This window comes from Lycium barbarum, chromosome 8 (assembly GCF_019175385.1).
Source record: "Lycium barbarum isolate Lr01 chromosome 8, ASM1917538v2, whole genome shotgun sequence".
Taxonomy (NCBI): domain Eukaryota; kingdom Viridiplantae; phylum Streptophyta; class Magnoliopsida; order Solanales; family Solanaceae; genus Lycium; species Lycium barbarum.
This window is the reverse complement of record NC_083344.1, coordinates 104,449,066-104,455,065: the sequence shown is the minus strand read 5'-3', so window position 1 is coordinate 104,455,065 and position 6,000 is coordinate 104,449,066.

Genomic DNA, 6,000 nt, shown 5'->3' with positions numbered 1-6,000 from the left:
GGAGGAACGAAATAATAGAAGACCGCACTCGTTGAAGTGATGGAATTTCTATGTAGTTGACGCTTAGCTATCGTCGGGGTATGATGTCATAAGCATCGAAGAACGCCAATACTAACAAAAGATGAAAGGAAATGTTTTGTTTGAAAGTGGTGGGAAAGGTAGGTGCTTGAGGAAAAGCCTACTAGTATGACTGTAGGACGGAAGTAAGATAGAGCGGACTGAAAGTATCTCATTGAGAAAGATTAAGCTCGTTCAAGAAGAGTTGGATCAACTAAGAAAAGTAAAGTAAGAGTAGGAGGTCCGCTTCCACGGATTCGTAGTTAGTTCAATATTCAATGTTAGTCAACATTTTTATTTTGGAAATAATTTTTTAAGAGAAAAGAAATGGAGAGAGAGAAAAAAATTAGGAAAAGAAAACAGGTGAAAGAGTTAGTACGTGGAAATAAAAGATGTATATAAAACACATATTAGATAAAGTAATTATTGCATATAATCATGTTATTGCATAAAAATCGTGCTCTATTATGCAAGGGACCTTTTGTGCTAGAGGTAGGCCTAACAAATATTTGAAGGACAAACATGTCTTTTATGTATCATTCCATAACTCTCCCTAAAATTGATTTACAAGAAACATATATTAAATAAATAAAAAAAATTGTTACATGCAAATCAATAATACAACTAAATTTAAAGCCAATATAATTTATTCAATCCTTCGCCTCCACTAATTTCTTCGGCTATCTTGGAACTTTGGTCACTAATTAGATACTCCACAACAACCTGCAACAAAATGTTTGTTTTCCTGAAATATTTATCTATATAGTACTAGGTCCACATATTCGACACATTTGTCCTTCAAATAATTCACATAAATCGTGATAGTGTCACTTAGAGTCGTAGATTCGTTTGGGCATTTGGTAAGGTTGACTAATGTACTTAATACGCCAAAGGTATTAAGCTTCCTAGGTTTAAAGTGATGCATGTTTCGTACAAGGTTTTTGGTTTCGCTCTACGCTAGGTAGACTAAGAGTGGGTTCACTAGACACAAGGTTCCCGAGCGGACTACTCGAGTGAGAAGGCTACGCAGTCACACGGAAATCTGGACACCCCACGCATATGCCAACTCTCCTAACCTGGGTAAATTGAAAAGAATTTTGCGGGTGCGTAAAACACACCTCGCGTGCACGTGTGATTGTGTGAATTTCCAGAAGTGGAGAAGTGAAACGGTATGACAGTTTATATTAAAACAGTAACACATAAACAGTTTATATCATACAAAACAATTATTAGCACATGTAAAGGTTCATAGTAAAAGCAAAGTAAATAAATACACAACATCTAAAAAGTGATTAATTAAGCCCGTTATGGTTAGAACCTAAGTATCCCCAGTGGAGTCGCCAAGCTGTTATACCCTATTTTAACCGGGTAAAATTAGAGTACAACATATTGGTGATTCCTAATTTAATTAACTAACTTAAGGAGTCACCACCTAATTAATTTAGAGGTGAATTAGGACACCTATCAATTACTTAATACTAACTCCATTTAAAGTCTACTAAACTTAAAATTCTAGGTAACGGTTCAATTAATCTAAAGGGAAGGTGTTAAGCACCCTTTAAGATCCGTATTAGAACGGTTAACCGACCGGACTTAGAGTAATTAAAATAAGGCTAGGAAGGTCATGAAACTTTATTTGCTAAAATGCAAGTTATGTTTTGAAGGAAGATTCAACCGTTGAATTTAAAGACATGACTTTTGAAAATACACTTGAAACAAAGTTGGGGATAGTTTTAAAAACATCATTTCCTGTATAAAGCTAGACTTTGTGCTTTTGACCAAAGAAAGCTTAAGACTTGTTTAAAAATATTCTTGACTCAAAGTTGTGAAAAGAATTACCACATCTGAATTATAAGAACTAGGTTCAAGGTCTTGAAATGACAAATAAACAAACGTACTGCAAAAGCTATTTTTCATGGTTATTTCATGCATCACTAATCAATAAAACTCGTTATTGGTTATTAAAGCTAAGATACTACCCCAAATTAATTAAAAGATTAATTAGAACGCTTATTTTAAAGACCTTTTAGTTAGAACTTAGTCATTGAAATAAGTTACTATTTTTGTCCTAAATGTGATGAACCGAAAGCAGTGAAGGTCTTAATCACACAAGGATAAATAGTAATTAAATGGTAATGAAAATAACTAAAGCATGATTAATAAATTTCTTTATCCAATAGCCAAAAATGAAGACTCTCTATTCCTTCACTGTTGATATAGTGCAAGGGATCAAGGGAAAATTTTAATCGGGGATATGCGGCGGTAGTGATCGACTCCATCGTCGGGTTTAGGAGAGTCTTGTATTAAGACCCAGTGTTTGCTCCAAAGTGTTCATGCAAAAGGAAGAGGAGGAAGAAAAAGATTAGAGAAAAATAACTAATTTTCTTATCGAGCAAGATTGTTAAGTAAAATCATTTTAGAGTACTACTAATATTTAACAGGAACATATTATTACCAAGAACAAATGCAAGACAGACCTTAAGTATTCTAACTACCTGCACTAATATAACCGTGGGTTTAAAATGGAGTAAACTTGACATGATATAATAATCTATGAATACATATGTCCTTAAACAACAAGGTATACTAAAGTATTTCCATTACTAGACTCATCACTGTAAAAGACAAAAAAAACTTTTTAAAAAAAAAAAAAAAACCCTCGCCCACACAAGTAATAAAAATAACATTCCTCAAATCATGATACATGGGAGACGTTCAAAAGTCGTAAAATCAATGTTTAAATATATTCTAAGGCTTAAAATCTCTTTTACTAATATTGATTTAGCTTAAAGGATTTCAAACTTAATTAGACTTTATTTTAATATTATTTTTTCATTCATAAAAGTCTATACTTGGCAATGACTGAATATAACCCAAAAAAAGCAACTTATTTTATGGTAGCTAACACAGATCAGTAGAGATGATACTTAAACATAATAATTTCCGAACAAAACAGAAAAATAAAATAAAATATGCATCCATATTTCATCTGAAAGGAGAAAGACTTGAACATATTAATTTCTACAGTATTAAGAAAATAAAAATACTATCCTAAGATTTCAAAGGGGCGGTTTTGGTAACGAGATGAAAGCAAAGACGTGAGAAAAACATAGCTTCCCAATACATGAAAATAAGCTAACCAATGCATCACATTTCGTGTTCAGATCGTCAAAATGAATGGACCCATAACACCATTTTTCTAACCAAACACAACGATTTTAACACGAGAAGAGGTAAAAGAATGGTGCTGGGTTATTACCTTCCACGAGAGCAATGAACTGAGGCTTTGAGGTCTTAGATCCACTACTACTCCACCAACAAAATGAGAACTAAAATTTGTAAATAAACTAAAGTAGATAGATAAGAGTTGAGAGATTTTTTATGGTTTCCAAAAACTTCCTTTCGGCTGAAGCATAAAGAGATATTTATAGGCAAAAATTAGAGTTTTCAGATTTGAAATTTGAATACAATAAAGAAGGTCACGGGTGAGGCTTGGACTCTTTGAAAAAAAAAGTCCTATCTCTAAAAAGTGTAGATTTCTTCAAAAAAAAATAAAAAAAAATTGGCTTTTAGCTTGAACAAATCTTATGGCAGAGGCGAGAGAGAATGATTTTTCTGAAAATGGTGAAACCATTCTGATTTAGGTATGAAGACGCCTTGGAATTAAGCCCAAGAAGGGAAAGGGGTAGGGGTGGTTGCTGGATAGAATCAAAAGGGTTTGAAACCCTACTTTGGAAAACTATACTAAATGTATAAGGCTATTTTGAAAGGTACTTTGGGCTGCTGTGTTATTTTGGGGGAAAAGAAAAAGAAATGGGTCAATTGGGCTGATTCTGGTGTCTAATAAGACATGGTTTTGGGTTGTAAGGAAGGTGGTCTTTTCTTACCTCAAAATAATTTCTTTGAGCTTTATCATCTTAATAACTTAAACATGTTATAATTATAACATATACTTAAACATATATATATATACTTAAACATATATATATATATATATATATAGCCAAAATAAAATTATGAATATTATAAACTAGATAATATACGTATAGAAATACTACCAAATAATAATACTAGTAATATGAACTATACTGGTAGTAATTAGCATAGTGACTATTATTATAGTTACTACTAATACACAAGAATGATAACAACATACGATTATAATAGTAATATTAATAATAGTACTACCAATAAAGTAGCTGTATAAAAAATGGAAATAATTACAACAATAGGTAAAAATAGATTATTAATGTCTAGGAAGCGCAAGGAAATTGATTAGAGGAAAAGTGGGATAAAATTGGGTGTCAACAATTAGTAGGCAAACTCAAATTCCTCACTAACTCCAGACTGGATATTGCCTTTGAAGTACAACACTTGAGCTAATTCTAGAAAGATCCCAGACAACCTCGCCTATCAACTGCTTTTCACATGCTCAGATACCTCAGAAATGATCCTACCTTTGGTATATTCATGTCTTGCGCACCTAATCTTCAACTTCAAGCCTTCTGTGACTCTGATTGGGCTTCTTGTCCTGACTTTAGAAAGTCTGTTTCTGGTTACATTGTACTTCTAGGGAAGAGTCCTATCAGTTGGAAGAGCAAGAAGCAAGATACTATATCACTCTCATCAGCTGAAGCTGAGTACAGATCCCTCAAAAAAGTGGTTGGAGAACTTGTTTGGCTGCATAAACTCTTTGATGAACTAACTATTCCATTTACTGATCCTTTTCCTGTGTTTTGTGATAGTCAATTAGCTTTACGAATTGCCAAGAATCCTGTTTGAGAGAACTAAACACATTGAGGTGGATTGTCACTTTGTCAGAACTAAGCTTCAAGAGGGTCTCATTTCTCTTCATTATATTAGCACTGGTGATCAACTAGCTGATATTCTAACCAAGGCTCTCACTGGTGTGAAGCATCATACCATCCTAGGCAAGTTGGCAGTGTTCACCTCACCTCCAACTTAAGGGAGGTATTAAGACTTAAGTCTGCATTTGTATATCCACATGTATATCTACGTATCTATCATATAAGATCATAGTTAGCTTCACATGCTCAATCGATTAGCAACTGTGTTCAGTAGTTAGTTAGCTCATGGGCAGCTATTAGTTAGTTAATCCAGCTCAGATCCAGCTGTCAAGCTAGTTAGGATAGTCGGTTAGGATTGTCTATATATACCTCCTCACACTTGTATACAATTTATAGTTTTGCATTCTCAATGATATGAGATGTTTTCTCTCCAGTTTTACTCTCTCCTCTCATGGCTGTTTGTTTGCAATTATTCGTTCACCATTAATGGTGAGTTGTTATTCTTCAATATCTCGATCCATGTATGAATTTAACACATTTCATGCCAAAGGATTACAAAAACAAAGATAGGAAAGAATAATTGAGTCAAAAATTGAATTCTTTTTCCTCAAAATATGTTGCCATGTTAGATATAGTAGGCGTTTGGACATGCGGTTTGAAACCATGAGATGAAACCAGCGTTTTTGGACATGCATTTCATCTCATGGTTTCAAACCATGATTTGAAACCCCAAATTATCCAAAAAGGCATGATTTGGGGTTTCAAACCATGGTTTCAAAAATTTTAAATATAAAACTTAACTCATACAGTGTTTTAAAAGGCGAGAGCATAAGGCAGAGCGCTTTATATATGCCTCGGCGAGGTGTAAGCCCCGAGGCACGGGGCGTAAGCCCAATGGGTATTTATTTTTAGTATTTCATAAAATATTACAATTACAATAAATATTTTTAAATAGGTAAAATTACATAAGAAATTAAAGAAAACTGTAAATAAATGACATATAGTAACAATATTTATATTAGTGAGGATCAATTCAAGTCAATAAGATATTAGCCGTGTTTTTTAAAGACATTACCTAGGATGTTATTGTAAAAACTTTATTTAATAATATGAAGATTTGAATAATTTACTTCAA